This window comes from Pipra filicauda, unplaced genomic scaffold (genome assembly GCF_003945595.2).
Source record: "Pipra filicauda isolate LSUMZ 115617 unplaced genomic scaffold, ASM394559v2 scaffold53_size3534045_pilon, whole genome shotgun sequence".
In the NCBI taxonomy this organism is placed as follows: Eukaryota; Metazoa; Chordata; class Aves; order Passeriformes; family Pipridae; genus Pipra; species Pipra filicauda.
This window is the reverse complement of record NW_024104687.1, coordinates 700,465-722,054: the sequence shown is the minus strand read 5'-3', so window position 1 is coordinate 722,054 and position 21,590 is coordinate 700,465. Positions and strand designations below refer to the sequence as shown.

General features: G+C 45.3%; 1 long non-coding RNA gene across 1 annotated transcript in view; it reads right to left on the bottom strand.

Moving 5' to 3' along the window:
• Nucleotides 1–4,800: 4,800 nt before the first annotated feature.
• LOC113993367 overlaps nucleotides 4,801–21,590 on the bottom strand; it is an 84,518-nt gene continuing 67,728 nt past the window's right edge. The window contains exon 5 of the long non-coding RNA XR_005565787.1: nucleotides 4,801–5,084. This is a non-coding gene — a long non-coding RNA (uncharacterized LOC113993367). The remainder of the gene's footprint in view (nucleotides 5,085–21,590) is intronic.

Below are 21,590 nucleotides of genomic sequence, written 5' to 3'. Positions count from 1 at the left end.
GAACGTGTTCCCGTGAACTTTTAACTTGGTTGGTGCTTCTACACTGCTTAGGCCCATGATTTACATGCAGTTATGTATGTGCATGGCATGTGAGGAACTGGAGGATGGCCCTACCTGATTCCCAGGGGAGCTCCTGCTCAGGACATCTGCAGTCCCTGCTACGGGTGTGCTTTCAGCAGCCCTTTAGAAGAATAACTGACTTAAATGTTTGTGAGTTATCAGTTAATTTAATACTATTTAGGGTGGATGCAGACTCCTCATCATACTTTTTGAAGGTAGAAACCTTTGTTTAAGCACAGAACAGCTCTGCAGCCTTTGTTTGCTGTCAGCAGAGCACAGCACCATCCCGCTGCCTTCTGCCAGAAGCCAATCTTTTTAGTTACTGGCAGTGTGCTCAACTTGCAGACTTCCTAAAAACAGAATTAAAAGAAAGTGACAGTGCTGCTCATGTGCTGGGTACCGAGTGGCCGTGCCCACGGCCGTGGTGGGGCGGGTGGCTCCGGCGAGGCCAGTGTCCGTGGCACCCGTGGGAGTGCCAGGGCACGGACAGCCCTGCGTGCTCAGGCACAGCTGGCGTGGGATTCTCCTGCCAGGAGCACTGGCCGGGCCCTGGGCAGCCTCCCCACGTGGCAGCCATGTGGGCGGAAGGCGGGTGAGCGGCGCGGAGAACCGGCTCATGGCTGCTTCGCTCCGGAGGCCGCTTTTTCCGAGCGTCCTAAACACGGGCCTTAATCATCAGCACTTCTGAAGCACTCATCGTTCTTGTATCCAGGCAAGGAGCCTTGTTATTACCCTTTGAGAGATACCACATTCTTTCATTTCCTAGGGAAGGGGGCCTGCCAGCAGTATCAGTACCAGCACTGCTCGGTTTGTTTCAGATTAAAAATGTCCCCAGGGATCTGAGTTCATCTTCAGCGGGGTCTCAAGCAGGTCACAGGAATAAACCCACTGGCCCACTGATGGTTACCTCCAGGGAATAGTCACTTCACTGAATACACTTCTCTCCCTTCACCAAGAGGAGGAAGTTCTCTGGGCCTGAATGGGGAAACCCTCCACCTCCAGCTCCGTGTTGATGAAAGGATGACAGAGGATGTCACTGACTGTCCTTCCAGTGAAGGAAGGAACTGACTGTTCCAAACCTTCCTCTGTGTGGGGGTGGGTTGTGGTGACTCCAGTCCATGGGGTGGTGGCTGCCCCTGGCTTGGACAAGCCTGTCAGGCTGGGCTCCAGCCTAATGCTGGAAGAAATACTTGGAAAAAAGGGAACTGCAAAATACTGTCTGCAAGGCCTTCAGTGCACAACTGCCCACAGCCCAACCTGCTCTGAGCTACAGCTCCCAGCCACGGAGACAGCAGGAGGAGCTGGAAGGAAAAGCTGCATTTGCAGCAAGAGTTAAATTTGCCTCCTGTATTCCAACTCCGAGATGCGCACACTGTAACCACGCACACTCAGAGGGATCCATGAACCCACACGCCATGGCTGTCTGCACGGGGAAACCACGAGATGCCGCAGTCCAGCTCGTGTTTGGAAAGGCCAGTCACTGAGGGTGAAGAAAATACTGTATAGATGTGATATCACAAGTTATATAATATCACGGCCAAATCTCAGCAGCTGGATATCATCAAATCAAAATTAGAAACTCATTGGAAGCAAAGGACAGTCTTTGCACAGATTGCCTATAAATCTGCAATAACTAGTTCTCCCTGGGCGTAACATCAAAAACATTTTTTAGTGTCTCATTAGTAAGAAAATTTATTGCTCAACTATTGAACTATGTCGATTTTTGAAAACATTGTGTGAATAATTCCAGAAAGCATGTGTTTGATTTGTATTCGTTTTGTGCCGCTGGATAGAAAAAGTGGCTTTTCCCCTATGGTGAAATGACACTAATCATGAAATTAAAAGGTGAAGCATGTCTACAGTTTCAGAACAAGGTGAATTTTTATAAATATACTAATGCTCTCTCTTTTCCATAAGTCAAACTAAGACTAAGGGGTTCATACCCCAGCTGAACTTAAAAAATAAAATAAAAAGAGAAGACCCAATTACAGTTCTGTAGAGGGGAAAAGAACTCCTCCCAGCCCTTACTATTTTTTCTTTGTACCGCGGTGTGTTTCCCAGCTGTGTCTGTTGGCCAGTCTTGTGGCTCAAATAGTCTGAAAAAAAAAAAGAAGTTTGAGAAACAGGGGAGAAGTTTAAAGCAAAGAGTGCTGTCCATGTAGGATGGATGGAAGGAGTTTACAAGTACCTGTGAGGCACTGTGGATGTCCTGGTGGTGGTGGCTGGGTGAGCACCACGGTGTGCAGGCAGGGTGCTGTCTTTCCTCACATTTTAGCAATAGGGAGGGCAGAACAATTGGCTCCAGGGAGATTCACTTGCACAGGTCCATGTGTGCAGAGTTCCTTGAAACACTTGGGCACTGAGGCAGGTGGTTCTGCACCCAGGCAACTCCCTCAGCTTCAGCAGGACTGCCCAGGTGAGTGTGGGTGAGCAGACAGCACAGACACCTTTACCCTTCACCAGCATTCCCTGCTGGATTTCCCTTGCCAGCAGGCCTGTAAATGAAGGAAAACCTCTGAGCATGAGGGTTGTGATGCTGTGCTGGCCCTGCAGGTCCCCAGGGTCAGGGTGCAGGGACAGCAGGGGCATGCCAGGGCTGCCAAGAGGTCTGGAGCAGCTTTTGGGGCAAGATCTGGACTATCCAGTGGCTCGGCTGGCATTCAGGCTTGGGTTTAGCTGGTGAGCAAGGAGGACAGACAAGCTGTGCGATTAAACCCCCTCAGCCTTGGAAACGTGACCAATTGTTTTCCTCACACTGTTGGCAGGGTTTCTGCAGTGCCTTTCCTTCAGCCCTGCACTCCCCCTCCTTGCACGACACACTCCCCAAATGCAAACTAACAACAGCTTTTATATCAAGGAATTTATACTGCGGGAAAATGAAAGCGGAAAGAAGAAACCGAGTCAGAGGGGCCGAGTGGTCTGGTCAGGGTTACTCACACCTCAGTGGCAGAGCCAGAAATAAACTCAGGCTGAGGAATCACAACCCGATGCCCCCCAGACCATGGAAAATACAGCTAAATTCCCAGCCGTCCGTGCAAAGTGACTTTTTCTTTTTTCTTTCAGAATTGAAAAATAAAGGAAAAGAAATAACTGAGTCTGTGTAGCGATTGTAGTATTTCATTCCTTCTCATGAAATAGTTTCAGCGTTGTCCAGTCAGGGAACTATGGAAAGCACAAAAAATAGGCATTGCTATGACAGAGCCTTATTCAAATCTGTGAGCAGCTATATCCTAGCCCTGCCCTGGAAAAGCCTGTACCAGCATCATGGGTGCAGGTGAAGCAGATGACAAGGAAGGACTGAGGGGGCGAGCTGAGACCTTCCCAAAAAGGTGTTGGAGACTGGGGCTGCACCTGCCCTGGTTCTGCTGCCAGCACTTGGCATCCTGGCTGGCACAGGCTCTGGGATGCAGCTGCTGGGCTCCCTCCCACCTTCAGGCACCCTAAGCACAAGCAATCCCTGTGTTACAACCATTTCTCAGCCAGGACTCCCCACTCTGTGCTGGGCTATGAATGAGGGGTGCCCTCCACAGCACTGGGGGGTGCAGGGGAGGGGTCCCTCCTGCAGGAGAGGAGCCTCTGGCCCCAGCAAACCTCCCCAGAGCACCTCTCTGGCCGATCCTACAAAGGCGTCTCAGCTGTGCTCCAGCAAACACCAGCAGTGCTCTCCTCCTTTCTTCCAGCTGTGCTTGGAAATCTCTTTCCTGAACACTCATGGGAAATGAGAAAATACAGGCACAGCCCTGGCCTTCACTGGAGCGACACTGAGCCCCTCTGTGACCCCGCTCCCCACGCCAGGCCCCGCCAGCCCCGTTTTATGGGTGAGAAGGATCAAAGGGCTCCAGCTGCTCCCATATGGTAAATGGCCCTATATGTTGTGTATAATTACACACAAGCATCCCCACGTCCCCGTTTGGTCTCCATTATGAAGATCCCTGGGTGACAGCCAGCGGCTCCTTCCCAAGGCCAGAACGTCTCCTGGTGGTGCCGTCACACCCTCGCACCCATGTGGGGGCAGGACACCCCCTGCCCCCGGCACAGGATCCCCTCTGCCCCCCTCATCCTGCCCTGCACAGCTGGGCTGTGGCAGTGCCAGGGCAGTGCACACCTTCCTTGGGACGTCAAGTGGGAAAGGTGTTTTCCAGCCACAGGGTGGCATCTGGTGGAAGCGTTTGTGGGAAGTTAATGCTGCCCGGGTGAATTCAAAGCTGGCCTTTCTTTAAAATGTAATTTGCTTCGTGAATATAGCTTCCCAAAGGGGATGTTTGCTTTTTATTAAGACTGGGCAGAAACAGGAAGAAAATCAGACCTTCAGTCACTTATTTTAGGCTGTTATGATCCTTTTCTGAAGCAGGTGCCTGTGTGGTGATGGACTGGAGAACTGGCAGCCCCCAGGGCAGGGCTCTCATCCCTCTCAGGTACTGGAACAGCACTGGTTGCAACAAAAACATCATCTGCAGCTGGAGACCCTGAGAACAGGAGTGCCAGGCCATAAGAAACAGAAGATTTGTTCTGCTTTTAAAGACTGAACTCTCTGGAATGCCATCCAGCCTTGCCATCCAGGTAGAAGGAAGTAGCTTTCTTCTGGCACCAACATGGAGAGAAAGTGAGGGAGAAAGTGAGAGGTATGAATGAGGTCTGAGGTACATTGGATTTCTTTTCCTTTGTGTTCAGTCAGCTTAAACAATTTGGGAGATCCACAGGGAAGCACCTCTTGGTGCCATAAATTATGCTGGACTAAGCTGAGAGGGGAATGAAACCCCAGTTTCCATTTTCAGCTTCCTCGTGAAGCTTTGTGATGACCCCCAGAGGTGTTTGATAGCACAGGGTCTGCATTCAGCCTTGCTACCCACACCTCCAGGTTGCTCCTCACCCCTTCCCAGACCAACACACGACAGACATGAGAAGAAAGCTTATTTTAGCAGAACCATCTTACCTGGGTAGGTCTGTCCTGAGGCAGAAGGACACTGGATGCTGTCATTGTAAACTGTAAGTGCCAGGCTGCCATCCTTGGTCATCTTTCTGGGCTGGAAACAGAGAAGTTACACCCCCGGTGTGAGCGCTCAGCTCAGCCTGACTTCACTTCAGGCAGGGGTCTGTGGCATGTGTCCCTGGGGGAGGTGTTTCTGGGCAGCATGAACCATTGCAAATGTGGCACTGGAGAGTACTGGGGTAAACCAGTTTCTGAGATGAAGCTCAGAGGTTGACACAAAGATCCAGATGAACACCCTGACAGGACAGCCTCCTTTTCATAAACACAACCACTATGAGACTCGGGTGCTGTTTGACTTCTTCAGTTTTTAACAGAAGAAATTCCTCCCTCCTACCCCTTCCAGCTACTGTCACCTCAGGTCACCTTCTGCAGGAGCTGGTAGCAGACCTTGTCAGGGATTTTTCTTCAGTGAAAATGTTTTCAGACAGAAAATGCACTGCCAGAGCAAAGCCTGTGTTTTGCAGCAGTCTGCCAAGCTGAGAAGAAAAAGCAACCAGGCTTTTCATCAGGAAGATTCCCCTGGTTCTCAAAGGGGGACCCTGGGCCAGGAGTTCCTGAAGGACTGGGTTGCTTCCCTATTTCTGTGAAGGCTTGCTGAGGGTCTCCTTGATTCTCTACGGGGCTGGCAGTAATGAACACTTCCCTTCTTTCTCCCTACTTTCCCCTATTGTCTGTTTGAGGGTCGCAGGGGTTGGAGGGACAATGCTGAGTGCAATGTTGATACCTGGTTTACGTCCAAGCAGTGTTTTATTCAAGTAATTAGTTTGGGAAGTAAAAAGCCTGTGTTGCTGTGCTTTTGCAGGGACTGATGGGTTAAGTTACCTGCTGAGTTAGAAAAGTTACCTGTTTTGGAGGTTTTTTTTGCCCTAATCCAGACTTGTGATAGTCTGAGAAAAAAACCCCTGCTTTTGTAGAGGAACCCTTTAAAAACAGCCCCGGGCACTCCCACCTTTCTCTGCTCAGTAGCCCAAGGGAAGATTTAATTAAAAGTTACTTCAAAATACACTCCCAACCACTCGGAGCTACTGTGTTTCAAAGGCTCTGGTGCTGTGCCAAAGTGGGAGCAGGCATACATTAAAGTGACAGGTACAAAAGAGGTTGTTATATTCCTTCTGCTCCCTTCTTCTCTGATCCCTCTGTGCTGAAGTCCCACAACCTAAACGTTACTGAAAATAAAGAATAGTAGTCTCTCTTCTCCCCTGCCCATCTAACACACAGATTATGGCTTAGTGCCTTTTGCATACAGCCTCCCTCAGGCACAGGTTCCCACTCCCTGTGGAGATTCAGCCCTGAAGGCCTGGGAATGTTTTCCTGGAAATAACAGCTTGGTCACACCATGTCTGTGCTGGCAGCATGTCCCATGGAAGGCTGGCACCAAGACAATCAGGGTAGAACACCCTAATATCTACCAGCTTCCTGTTAGCAGCTGAGATAATCAAAGCCACTTTGTTACTGGGATACTTTGAATTTTCCAAGAGCATCCATGCACATCATCCTTACTCCTAACAGCACATCCCAGGTGCTGGGAAACAAAGGTGGGATCTTCACTTCTCCAGCCTATGATGGAGAGGTAATGACAGCCATCACTAGGCAGTAGGAAGACATAAATATCCATCCATGAAGACTGAAGGCAGAAGGAGCATAAATTGGAGCACATTAAGTTACTCTAACAGCTTGGCCTGGACTAGCTCCCCATTTTCCCAGTAAGTGGGAGACTTATTCTGTCAATGTGCTGAGGATTTTATTTCTAGAGATTTATAGTCACAGGTTCTGGAGTGCTCTGTAATTACATGAGTTTACACTTGCAGGGACAAAGGCTGAGTAAATATTTTATTAGGCAATTTTTTATCTTATTGAAACTAAATACACATGTGATAATTTGCCTGGCGAATGGGGGAAGGGTAGTGAAATAACTAAGATAGTTTACACAGAGCCTTGTTTGTGGGCTGCATGCAGAATCATCACCCACACTGCATTATCCCAGCACAGGTCCAGTGGGTGACACCCACAGCCAGCACGAGAGCCTGGCAGTTGTGTGTGAAACTCATATTTGAAACTGAGATCTTGGGAAAGAAGCATCAGTATAACATTTTTTAGCAGCAAGACATTTAATAAACATCTTTGCAGGCAAACTTAGAACTGATAAAAAGCAAAGATTCCTGTAGAATTTTTGAGTTTCATATTATTATTCTATTCACAAACAACTGCAGCCTGTTATAAGTCTCACGGCACAAAATTTTGTAAGAATATTCAAGGAACCTTAGAATTAATTTATAAAATTTGGTAATCATTTGCAACTTCAATTAATACTCGGATGCCTAATAATACATTATTCTTATCTTGATTTTAAATTTTAATTGCATGAAGTTTGGTCCCTCAATAATTAACACATTGTATATCCCACCTAATTCACGAACTAATTGTAATTTCCTAGTTCTTAATGTTACTCACTAATTCTGCCGATGATAAAGAATTTTGTGTCAAAACTCCAGCGTAAGTGACATTCTACATGCACAATAATGACAAAACAAGTTAATTTACTGCAAAGTTGCTGAAAGACAGAGCTTTTTTAATTGCATATTTGTTACCTTCATTAAAAGGTAAGTGGCTCTTCAGTTATGTATTTGCCCATTTCTTACACATTAAAAAAGTGCTAATGAACCTGATTAAAATTAATTGAAAAGGTCCAAGATCTGCAAAGAGATCCTAACATCAACAGACTTCTAATTACTGCTGAAAGATGGACTTAAATGGGGTTTAGTGGTAGATAGAAAATAATTTTCCAGCTCTGTTGTGAGGAACGATACGGGGACTGCAAAAGCCACGCAGAACCAAAACAACTGGTTATGGACACGGAAAATGCAGAGGGTCTGGACACTATTTCCTCTGCCTCCTGTGTGCTGAGAGCTGCTCTTCCTGCCCTCGGTCCTCTGTGCTGCAGCTGCAGGAACAGGGCAGGAACAGGCGCTCGCACGGAACGGGAGCGGCGGAACCGCAGCTCCCCAGCCCCGGCCTGTGCTCGGCACACAAGGCTGGGAGGTGGCAGAGAAGGGCTGAATTTTGGGCAGGGTAAGGCCCAAAATAAATGCCCACAGAAGTGGGGTTGCAGCAGAGGGAAGGCGAACCCGAGACTGAAATGCTGCGGAGAGAAGAGGGGAGGGCTGCAGGGCTGGGCTGGCTGCTCAGCTCGGGGCAGGATGGGGAGCAGTGTTCATGGGGAGTCCTGAACCCTGCAGAAAAGGCACTGTGGGGGAAATCCTGTTTTATCCCACCCTGAGCTTTCCTGGAAGCTGTTGCACTGCTTACAGTCACCCAGGATGCTGGCAGAGAACCCTCCCTGCCACACAGTCCTTGTTCACGTTGCCAGGGTGAAAGCTGTGGTTGACTCTCAGTCGAGGCCCTGCTCAGACACCTTTCTGACTGTTGGGCACATTCCATCCTGCATTTGTGTGTTTGCAGCAGTCACAAACCCCACAGAGCCAGCAAACGGAGCTCCTTCCTCGTTGTGCTCACCAGCAGTAATGTATCTGTCTGAGGTGTGGAGAGGGTATGTTTGTGTATTTACAGCAAGAACAACGGTCAGTCTCAAACCTAACAGATCATTTTATTACTTTAACTGCACCCTTTATAGCTGTCCCTTTTCTTCTGTGCTCCCCACTATCCATTGCCTTTATTCCAGGATATTCTAATCTTATAAGAACTATTTTCTTCCTCTCTGTTAATAGCATACTCCACTTATCTTGCTACCACTACATAAATGTAAAAGAAGAGAGAAACATATAAGCTATTTTAATTTTTTTGTTGTTTCGATTGAATTTAAATTGCTGAATGAAAAAATAGCTTCTTCTAGTAATTCTGCTGTAACTAACTCAGTTTGATATTGGTTCTATTAGCCTTCTAATAGCATGAAAGCTAAAAAATTAAATCGTTCCACTTGCACATTCATAATTATGTGCAATTAAAATCTTTACATACCCAAAAGTCTTATATGAAGCCCTGAACCCTTCAACTGTCACTCTTCATTATCTCCAAGCCTAACAATTTTACAGTGACACATTGTACACAATGAGATGTGCTAAAGAGGAAATATTATATTTTACTGATGTATGTGTTCTTTTAATTTCTCTGAATTAGCTTTTTGATATGGATGCTAATTGTTTTCTTTGAAAGGAGTCGCCACAGATATGTGATTTCTCTATGCCTGTTGCGCTTCAAAAAAAATACAGTTAATTGCAGGAAACAGGAATTTCTCTCTTTTTTAATATATAAAAAAATAATCAGCTGCATATCAAAGGAGTGAATCTTAATCCAACTTTCTGATTGTACATTACAAAGAAACCTTTAGTGTTTGTGACCAGCACAGAGTATTTGGCGACTTTTGATGTTTCCCCTTTTCATTTATTCATGAGGAGAGATGAATAATTAAAACAGGACGTTTGGCAAAACCGGCGTGCACACAAAAAAATATTTCCATATGAACTCACAGCTCCAGCCCACGATAGTCTACAAGACACGTTCCTGCAGGATTGTCCATCTGGCAAGTGAGCATGGAACTCTGACACCATGGACCTGCTGGGACGTGGGCTCTGGCCATCGGTGGCTGACAGCTGGCACTGCTGCACAAAGGCGAATGCTCGGGGGGTGAGACAAGGGTGGCAGCCACCAAAGGGTGAATTTAGGCCCATTGCTGCAGCCACCAAAGGGTGAATTTAGGCCCATTGCTGGGTGTGATGGAGCCACTGATAACATGTGCTCACAGGGAGAGCAACAGATCTGCTCTGGACTTCCACAGTTGTGCAGGAGGAACCTGAGCTACAGCACAGAAACATCCCTGATGGAAAAGCAGGTTGCTCCACGGGCACTGCAAAGAAGGTCCTTTTGATGGAGAGGGAGGGTTTGGTCAGTGGTTTCCCAAAGGCAGAAATGACAATATACCATGCATATCAGAAGGTCTCAGTCAGTCTGAGCTGGTCTCCTCTGTCTCACAGATCTTCAGAGGAACCTGTGTGCTCTAATCCTCACATCCTGCCCCATTTCACAGCTCAGAGGGCCCTGCTGCTGAAAGGCATCTCTCTGTATCTGGCTCAGAAACTGCCCACTGCTTCTAATGAAGGTCTACATTCCTGTTTGCAACATCACTAAATTTATTCTTCAAAACCTTTCACACAACTCCTGGCCTCCTGTGAACTTGTGCACTGCTGTTGGAATGACAAGTAGAAAGGGCTCCGTTCATGCTCAGTGGAATATTCCACCACTATATGTAGCTGTCTGTTTAACATTTCCTACTAATTCTTCTCAACAGTGCAAATTACACATATTTTATTTAATTTTTTGATATCTGCAGTCATGATTTAGCTTCTTACACAGACAAAAAAGACAAAGATTCCAGAGTGTGGCTGTTTTGTGCTTGCCTGTGCACACCTTCAGGATGCCTCTGGAAAGCAAACTCTAGTTTTGCTCTGTTTTCTCTTGGAGCTTCACCTTTGCCTCTGCATTTCCTGAGGTGGAGTCTGTGGTTTGTGAATTGTTTTACTATGACTTTGCCTTGTTTTCCCTCCAGAGCTGTGGTCTTTGCTTACATTCTCTGAATGGCAAAGCCCATTTGTTTCTTTTTATACTTCTGTCAGCTTAAACTTCCATCAGCCCTCTTCTCTGCTTGGGGTCTCTGATCCCCACTCAGACCTTATCTCAAATTAGGGATTCCACAAGCTTCTGTAAAATGAGGATCAACTTAAATTCTCAGATTAAGTAAGATGAATAATTAAAATAAAAATTCTGTCTCTATTTTGCAATTCCTCACCCGATGTGAGGATAATCTCCTATTTCTGATATGAAAATATAATTTTAAAAGCTAGCTTTTGTTCACTGACATTTTTGGTAGCTCCACCTGCACAGATTTCTCTCTTGAATGTTCTCCTGGGGCCTGTGGGCACTTTGGATGGGGGAAGCTGTGTGACAGAGATTGGTTCCATATTCTCCATATGGTCTCAGGACATATTTAACAGTGTGGTAGAAGGACAGGGGACACACAGCATTTCCCAGAGGCAATCTTCTCAGAAATTAATAAAATGTTAATAACATTTATAAAATCAATAGAAGTTGTTTTCTTTTTCCCAGACTTCCCTTCCTCATCCTCCCAGAAAATTACAACCAATATCTACGAACAGATGAACCTTCTCAAACTGGTAGGACAAATTCAGCAGGGCCCAACCAAGTCTCAGCATGAGGTGAGGGCTGGGGGGTGCCAGAGCTCATGGACCAGGGATGTCACACCTTTAAAAGGAGCTGCTGGCATCTACAAGGGTCAAGGGACCAAACTGGGCCACCGAGGGTGGCTGCAAAAAGAGTGATCTTGTGGTGTTTTCTTTTCCGCAGAGGTTTCCTGAGGGCTTCTGTGTGGAAGACTCACTCACTCTGCTTATATTGTTATCTAATATAAATAAGTTGATTAAGTGGCTTGTTTAAATTGCATTTATCACATTCCATCCTTGTTGAAAAACCCTCTTCAAAAATCTAAGTGGCTGGAGCATTTGCAGAGAAGTGTTATACTCACAAGAGTGATAATGAGTTAGGTGCAGCTGGGAATCAGGTATATGAGAATCACTGAGCACTTGGCAAAGACTGTTATTCCCTTTCTCCCCCTCTTTTCCTTCTAATGATTAAAAATAAATCAGGACAGATATTTGTACAACAATAACAGAAGCTTGTTTGTTTTGCTTTACAGAGTTCTTTCAGGTTGTAGGTTCTTATTCATTTATTTTTCTGCTTCTTTAGATCACTGAGGAGTATCTGCTAATAATTCTGCATGCCATTCCTTTTTGGGGAAGTTGATTGTGCCTTTGTCCCCGTGTTTCCACACAGAAACCTCAGGCTTTCTTCAGGTGTCAGCTACATATTTTCTATATTTTGGTCGACATATATATATGTTTTCCACTTTCTGACTAGGACAGTGGCCTTAAGCAAGTGTAAAACAGCTCAGCCTCCTTGCAGGAAAGTCCCAGAAGGAGCTGGTTTCCCAGGGGGGTGTAGCTTCACTGTTGTTCTCCAGCTCTCCTCCCTCCCAGCCCCAGATGGGTGGAGGCAGAAGGCGCCAAGAGCATTGAACACTCAGACTCCTCGGGGCTGAAGGGACATCTCTGCGTGGTTCTCCCACTTGGAAGATAAACGAGAGCAGATTCTGGTAGTCTTCTGAAATACTTTTGCCCAAAGAGGGGATGAATTTGTTTTCAGCGGCGCCAGAATCCGTGGAATAACACAAACAAGAGTCACGATTCCTCTTGCAGCTCCATTGATCCACTTGTGTGGTGAGAAAGATTAAGGAGGAGTTTCTTGTAGGCCCATCACTGATGAGTTTTAACCACCTGGTGCAGGAATAGCTGTTCCATGAGTCATGTCCAACATGCACAAACCCTCACGAATCCTCAGAGCAACTGCAGTCAGGGGATTGCACAAGCACCCTTCAGCACCACCCCTTTCATATGGGCTCTGTCCTTCTTTTTGGCATACTGGCTTTGAAAAGATTAATATAACCAGGAAAATGCAAGGAAGAAAAACAGCAGCATAAAAATCTGCTTTATGCTTCCTATTTCTTGTTCCTGCTGGTCAATCTGTCACTACATCATCAGCTAAGTGAAGCCTAACTGAGCAGCAGATCAGCTTGGATGGCAGCTCAGCTGCTGTACTACCTACCCAACAAACAGCTTTTTCCCTTCTAGCAAGGCGCTGTATCAGAAGGGCAACAAGATGTCATACAGACATCAAAAGATTACCTATTAGTAAAAAATATCCCAGACAAAGAAAGCAATATTTTGAGACAGCATTACTGCTTGAGTAATAAAGAAATGCTTTTGCAGGCGTAAGAAATCATCTCAAGAGTTCCTAGGAATGTGCTGGGGTTCTTTTTTCCCCAGCCTAAAATCTGTCGAGCACATTTGCTCGCAGAGCTGCATCACTGCCATGCCACTGTGGAAGCACGGGAGGGTTGGTGGCACAGTCAGCCAGGACCCACCACAATGAACAACTGAACCTTTGGAGACACCTGGTCAGATCACCCAGGTACTGACAGCTGTCAGCAGAAACAAAAGTCCTGTGCAGAGCTCTAGTTCTGAGCCCTCAACTGAGCAAACAGAGGCGAGACCATCCCTCGGTTTGCAGGGTACCTTCCAGAAGCTTCCAATCCGTCCATCTCAAAATGCATTCCCCAGTGTTATACCCTGGTCACCCCTCTAATGTGGGATATGGGCTTGGAGCAAGCAGCTGAATGGCCCCAAGACACAGCAAGATGTTGAGTATGTCAGAAGTAGCTGATGGTGGGGTCACAGGGAGGGGACAGCTGTGGTCAGCTCTGCAGCAGGGAGGAAACCTCAAACTTGTCTCACCAGCTCTGCTTGCAAAAGTAGGGCTCTCAAAGATAAACCCTAACCTAGTGCTGCTGTGGGTGGGCAGGATATTCCCTCAACCAAGAAGAAAAATAAAACTCTGCATTTAGTGGATGAGCTGTGACATTCCCATTAGACCCAAAAGAAAATATTGATTTCAATCTTTGGCTTTGAAGCAATGAGATATAATTTTCTATGCAGATTTTCATTTTGAAACAGTGAGCTTTTTAAAACAAATATAAAATAAATTTTTAACAATTTAACAAAAAAAGATTCTTTTTTTTTTCCTGAAATGTCCCTTACTCTAACGCAAAATCACCACTTTTTTGTGTTTTCTCTGGACTTCCAGTTTATTCTCCATTAAAAAATCCTGAAGGTCCCTGTTAGAATTTGCAATGGACGGTTTCTGTTGTTTCCATGTACGAAAAGAGTGAGTAAATCAGGTGGAAACCCCTGGCAGGAGGGAGAGATGGTTCCTGCCCTGGGAAGATATTGAGCCTGTTCAAAGAATTTTCCAAAACAGAGGTGAAGCAGGCAAGGGAATGAATGGAGAGTCTGCAAACAGGAGATGCCATGTAGGAGACAGTGTGAGTCAGCAGACAGGTGAGGCAGGACCTCAGACACATTTCAAGACTGAAAATATGAAAATTTATTCTTCCCCTAATATTAAAAGTCAGAGGAGAGCTCCGGGTAGCTGCAGGAAGGCTCCAGACCTTTAGATTTTGAAATGAAGTGTTTGTAGATCGCTGAAGATCCAAATTATGCCAAAATCATGTTATTAAAGTGTAATCATCTTGTTAGCTGCTTAGAACATTTTCTTCATTATCATTTCATTCATACTTATGATGATGAACAGATGGTACCAGTGTCACAGCACAGCATAAATCACTCCCAAATGTTGTTTGAAAACACAGTCAGAAGGTGGTAGGGACATCCTCCTGCTGATGAGCCTGGCTCACTCTGCTTGCTGTAAGAGGAATTACAGAAACCTGCTTTGCCCCTTAACCTGTGTGCTGGCTGCTGGCACCAAAACACTGCCAGTCCTCTGCCAACACAGGTTATATTTACACTAAGAACAAAGTATACTTTTTTTTTTTTCCAGCAAAGATTGGCAAACTTTACTCTTGAATAGCCAAGGACATGGTGCAATTGGAAGTTGGCTGTTGCAGTTTTAGCTGGCACCAGCACTGGAGCTGGACCTGAGCGTGGGGCACTGGGAGTATGTCCCAGATGCTCCCTGTACCTACACCCAGCTCACGGTTCATAGGGCAAGTTCAAAGTTCAGGTTTAACCCAGAGATCAGTGCCCTTTCAAAAAACATCACTGATTCCTGAATTACCCCACAGACCCCCCACAGCTGCACAGCAGCCCTCTCTCCAGCAAGTAGCCATGGAGCTCAGTTGGTTTGTGGCTCCTCTCCCTGCTTTGGGCAGGGGCACCAGCACAGTCAGCAGGTGGAGTGGAACTGCTCAAAGCCAACACTTGTAATTTTACTCAGAATCAGAAAACACAGACACTCCAGACCCCAGCCCCCAAATCCAGGAGGCACAGATGGAATTGAAGCCCAGAGCACCTAAGCAAGCAAGGATGCACACAAACAAAACCCCCATGAAAGCCAAACAACAGCTACCATAAGGCTACTCATCCCTGTTTGTTTTTTTTTTTTTTTAAAAAGGGGAAAAAAAGCAGAACAAGTAAGAATGAAAAAGAATTAACATTTTTCAAATTTATACAAAGCAGACTCTTCATGACTTCTTCTCAGCCCTAACTCTGTCCCCCACCCACAAGCTGCACCGGACACGGAGCAGAGCCTTTGATTTCTAGGTGTGATCAGCATTACTCAGGCCAAAAGAGCAATTTGATCTCTACCTGCAGCACAACAGGAGTGAGTTTTGTCACTGCACGAGGCAAGAACCCCCTGTTCAGGTTGTTAAAAATATTTACGTCTCTAATTTCCCTCGATTCCCCTTTGTGAATTTGGTTCTAGCTCTTGAAAGACTTTCCTCCCATAAATCTTTTATTAGCCACTAGAGGGGAATGTATAACACGGTGAGAAGGGAGACAGTGACACTGCATTAAAGTTGCAGCCAGTTTGCTCACTCAGATGAAGCATTTAGTGTCATGTTGGGTCTTTACAGTTTTTAGGAGCTAATTTCACCTTTATCTGGTGCCTGGTTATTTTCCTCTTTTCTGTCATATTGATTTCTCTCACCTTCTGCCAGTTTAGGCTAGTTTGTGATAAAGTCATGGACTCTTCAGGTGAAAAAAATTATCCTTACAGACACTGAATTTGATGGTTAATACCCTCATAAATCCATAAATCATGCATTTGAGAATGTGACCTCCACAAAAACAGTGTCCTATTCAAAATTGTTTACAGAGTGTAGCAAGTACATCATTTCTATCCCAGGAAAAATGCTGACATTTCAGCCTTTTTCTCCATTTAAAACAGGATTAAAAAGTAAGATTCAGATTTTTGGTGTGCGGGGGATGGAAATTCCACATTAATTCCAGTTAGGAAATGACAAACAGATTCATTTGGGTGTTCCTCCAACAGAATGAAACTTTCAGCACTTTTGAAACTGATGTTTTTTTTACTTCAGTCCCTGATGTAACAACCCTAAACGTCCTGCATCAAGAGTGGGTTCCTCTGAAGCATGTGGGAAGCAGGCACTGCTGTGCTGGAACCAGGATCTGCTCCTCCCTGCAGCCCAGACTTCCCAGCCAGGACACAGCTCGTGCCATCCCCCAAGGTCCCCTGATCACTCGGGGTTACACACAGCCAGGGCAGGAGAAAATCAGCTTTGTGTTTGCTCACAGTCCCCTGGGACTCAGGCCAGTGGGGAGCTGTGTGGGTTTGTGCAGTGCAGGATGATGATCTGCCACCCTCCTTCCCTCTCTAAGCGCTGCCTGGGAGACCTGTGGCCTGGCTCAGGTGGGGGGTGAGCAGCTGTGAGCACCAGGGCTGGGCAGGGAATTGTCTGGGATGCTGGGATGCTGGGAGCTGAGCTCCTGCTGCCAGCTGGCAAAGGATCACAGGGACACGCGCTCCAGGAAGACAAAAGTAAAAATAATTAAGTTTAAGAAAGACAAGGAACTACTGGAGAGGATCCAGTGGAGGGCTTAAAAAATGATGAGGGCACTGGAGCATCTCTCTTCCAAGGAGTGGCTGAGGGAGCTGGGACTGCTGAGCCTGGACGAGAGAAAACTGAGAGGGGATCCCATCAATATGTACAAATGCCCTAAGGGTGGGTGTCAAGAGGATGAGGCCACACTCTCTTCAGTGGTGCCCAGAGACAGGAAAAGGGGCTACAGCACAAACTGGGACACAGGATGTTCCATCTGAACGTGAACAAAAACTACTTTACTGTGAGGGTGACTTGACACTGGAACTGGCTGCCCAGAGAGGTGGTGGAGCCTCATTCTCCAGAGATATCCACAGCCCACCTGGACATGCAACCTGCTGTAGGTGACCCTGCTGTAGCAGGGTGTTGGACCAGGTGACCTCCAGAGGGTCCCTTTAAATTCTGTCATTCTGTGAATCTGTGAAGTGATTTAGAATGTGTTTCAAGTCAGATGAAACAGTTAATTCCATTTTCTGTGGAAATTGCAAATATTCAGGGAAACAAAAGCTTTCCAAGAGAAAATTTGGATCTGGCAGTAACTGCATTTTTATTGGGAAAAAATAGTCTTTTTTTAAAATTTTATTTATCGTCCTGATAAAAGATTCCCAATCATCTCTGGTTATTTGCATCAGAGATTTACATTTCAAATATGTCTTGTTCATGAGCCAAATTTTTGACAGATAGGAATTAGCAGATTCAAGTCAATAGAGCCAGAGAGACTGACCAAAAAAAAAAAGGAAAATGCATCTCTACATTTTCAAATGCTCTCTCCTGACAGCATATGGATGGATGTTATTAAACTATCTGTTCTACAAAGAGGCTTTCATCAGAACACTAGAAGGTCATACTACCCCTTCAGTCTTCTCTCTCAAATCCCTGAAAATCCTCCTGCACGTTCTCCAGAAGATGTGGAGCTCCCCCGCATTGCTGAAGTTGACCTCTGCCTGCAGCCCTCTGAGCCACAATGCCCAGGTTTACCTGTGATTTCAGCCCAGTCACTGGGGGGGATGTTGAGAAGAACTGGTTTATTTTCACCAGTGGGACTTACGGCCCAACAGAAACTTCGCTGTGCAGAAAAGGGCAGATGTTTGACTTTGGACCCTCAGCTTTTCTATTCAGAGCATGGTTTGGGAGGAGATTAAGGCAGAAGTTTCAGATGTTTCCCTCAATAAGGGCAAGTAAAAACTATACCTTGCAATTTGCCATATTTTTGTTGTATCTTCTGCTGAGGGCCTGGTGAGACTGTTCCTATGTGTGCTGAGTAGCCTCAAAGTTAGACCAGTGCTGTTCATTCATATTCTGCTGCTGCCAAGGAAGCACAATTAGAAGTTGATGCAACAGCAAACACACACTTGGCTGAAATTATCACATTTAGTGTGATCCCCATAATAAAAGCATGAACCAGCATGGGGAGGCTCTTTCAGTTTACACAGAGAGACTTGGGGTCTCCAGACAGTCTGAACAGAGCCAATGCTTCTGAGTAAACTTTGTTAGGAAAACAGATTAAAAACTCCAGAGGTTTAGTTAAATCTTATACAGGAAAACACCTTGTTACCCTCCTGAATTAGAATAATAACTCAGTGCCAGTGAATAATACATATTAAGTGGTGGTAAATATGTCTTTGTAACAAAGTTTATGAGATGAATTTTTTTCTTTTATCTGAAACATGCAAAAGTAGCTATTGTCTCCTGATTATTATTATTTTATTGTGAATAGTTGTGCAATAGTTGCTACAATCGAGTCTTGATGGCTCCTTAATGAGTCATTTACTGAAAACAGTCAAGTCTCCACATGGAAATTCTTCTGGCTGGACACATTAGACTTGTCATACTGATGTGCCTCTGACTGGAATACTGTCACATCTAGAATTATGATTTTAAAATAGTAGAAATAAGCCCTCCTGTGTTCAATTGCTTTCTAAGAAAGCAGAAAGATACTTCCCTAAAATCGACTCTTCCTTTAAAATCTGCTCTAAAACTTAATCATTCTGTTGGTGATTATTTATACAGGATGAATATAAAAGGAGAAAAAAACCCCTCCTGTCAGAGATGGATTTGCAACCTCACACTCCCGTTCTTTTCTAGCATTGCCCAAGTGTTTAATCCACTTTTCTTTGTGAGTAGCAGTGCTAAGTGTTGCACTGAGTCCCCTGCTGTTGATATTATGGAGCAGATGGACACACAGACAGACTGATGCTTCAAAGACTGTCCTGAGAGATGGTCACCCCTTGAGTTCAGGCTCAGGGCTGCTCTCCCTTCATGGTTTCCTTGCCCATGACCAGGATCAGCTGGAGCAGGGAAGGACAGTGCTGGGTTACAAGCCCAGGAGTTCAGGTTGTGTAATCCCCTGGAAATGGGAGTGCTGTGGGCAGATGTGATGTGTGGCTGTTATGATGGACATCAACTACCCCACTGTCCACTTTCTGTAGCCAGAAGAGAAAGACAATTTCCTGGTACGTTATCACCCCCATCTTTATTCCAGTGAAGATGGGATTGGGATGCTCATGGCAACTCCATCCAGTGGGTGATATCCCTGCCCATGGCAGGTGCTTGGAACCAAATGTTCCTTAGGATCCCTTCCAACACAAAGCATTCTGTGAGTCTGTACTTGCTGCTGAGTTCTCTGCCTTGTTGTACCCTCCCCCAAGCCCTGTGGTCCCCTCCGTGCCAGCACTGCTGTCCCAAGGAAGGGTTACCCTCCTGACCACGTGTGTTCATCCAGACAGCCTGTGCTGTGTCTCACCTGACCTGAATTACTGTGTGTGAATTCTGTGTGGGCCGAGGGTGAAAATCTAACCCACATTCCCTTTCTGCTCGCTCTAGGAAAAAAACCAACAAGCCAACAAAAAACAAACCACCCAGATTCTTACAAATTGCTCTGCAGGGATTATTTTACCTTTTTATAACTTAATTTGATTTTACCCCTGACACAATGTTACTGTTTTTGACAGTTAAACTTTCCAGTCTGCTTGTTCCATATATTTTAATATCCTGTTACCTCTGGCAGGGAAGAGCTAAAACTTTGTGCCAGATACTGAAGGTGATGGGGGAAGAGATTTTTTTTTAAATTTTCATAAAAATTAGAACTACTAACCTCTATCTGAGGCAACACGACTTCCTAAGCAACTACTGGCAATAGTTAGCTGAGCAAAAAATTGGAAAATCAAAGTGAACAGCTCACTTCCACACACTCCCTGCCCCTTTCCTACACAGAAAAATGCAGATTACTTAAGAGGAGCTCTGTTGTCCTTCCATTCCAAGGCAATGTGTCAGCAATGGGTGACAGAACCTGATTACTGGGAAGCACTTGTCCCCCCCACTTGTCCCACACAGTATTCCACGTTGTTAAGCTGTGAGTTGCCTCCAAGATTCTCACCCTCCAAAAGACAGGGCTAAATACATGTTTTGGGGCAGTCACATCAAGAGGGGTGGGGAGGGAATAGATCTTAATGTCCAGATTATGACAATCATGGTTCATTCTTTGGAAGAAATGCAGTCTGGGCAGGCTGAGGTCATGGTTGTACAGGCAGGTAGTGAGCAATTTGCCACACTCTTTTTTTTTAAAGTCAAATACATAATGCTCAATATTTCATATGCAGCAACAGAAAAAAATATCCATGTGATTTCCTGAATAAGTTGTTTGGATGTTTCACAGATGGTGTTAGAAAGGAGACATTGGAACCATTTCCCTAATGCAATTTCATTACTAGAAATTTTAAGAACATCCCATCTCAATTTACTGCTGCCTCTCAGATACAACTCTTCATTTAGTTACTTGAAACTAGTTTATTCAAGTATGCAGAGACTCTGGGACATTGGCACAGCAATGTCAGATGCTATCTGGGAAATAAGTAGTACATTTGCAGGCTCTGAAAGTAATTTTTGATGACACCCTTAAATCAACTTCATGGTCAGTTTTCTCATTTTGAGCAAGAACTGGGATTCCATTGTGATAACTGAAAGCTGCATGTTACTTGATCTACAGTAATGTAGAATAATTACTAGTCCATTGCACTTCATTACACTACTGTAATAGGCAGCAGGTCAGTGTTTGAGCTACAGCTGCTCTGAAAATTGAGCTGACACTGATACTATGGTAGAAGTGATAGCAAAAGGCTCTCATGCAAATTGCTGAAATTAGCTCCCACTCAATGGGTTTTGAAATGCAATACATGGCTCTGATCCGGACACCTGCCTTTGACTAACATTTTTTTTCTTTTTGGATACAATGGAATGGTCATGAAATAAATTAATTGTTATAAGGCAGTCTGCCTTCTAAAAGGTCACTGAAATGCCAGAGGATTCTAAATACCACGTAACTGGTGAACTCTGACTAATAACATTCCCTAACACATCACTGGAGACTATCTGTTGATGGTTTTACTTTATTGGAATGATTCTCACGATCATTTGCAAGCGTTCTGCTCCTGATATTCACAGGACCTTTCATGGCATAAGACACTGCTCCTTTTGATCCATGCACTTTATCCATCAAGCCTTCAGGAGAGGGCAGTAGGCAGAGGCTGAATAACGAGGTGCTTTCCTGTAACAGCTGGAATCTGGGAATTCATCTGGCTGCTGCACTGCAGGATCCCCCATGCAGCCAGTCCTTTAGCCAGGCATGGGATGATTCTTGCTTCAAGTCAAACCTTTCTACGAGGTCCCCCAAGAGCACTCAGGCTAACACACCACTGAAACACCTCTTACTGCTATTCAAAAATAGATGTGGGTGTTTCTAAGGAAAATGAAATATTTCTCCTCTGAAACATTCATTTAATCAAACCATCCATTTCAATAAGTCGAGCTCTGCTGGAAAACAACTGTCCACACAGACACCCCACATCTCCACTCTAGGGAAAGCCTACCAATGCTCACAAAGAAAGACAAACTTGACACATGTGGAGAAAGAAATGTTGTCATACCTCTGGAGAAAAGTGAAGTGTTTCATAGAAAGACCATAAACATTGCCCTTGCTATTCCTCTGTGATGTTTTCCTCCCTGCAGCCTGCCCAGCCACACACTGTGTGTCTCCCACAG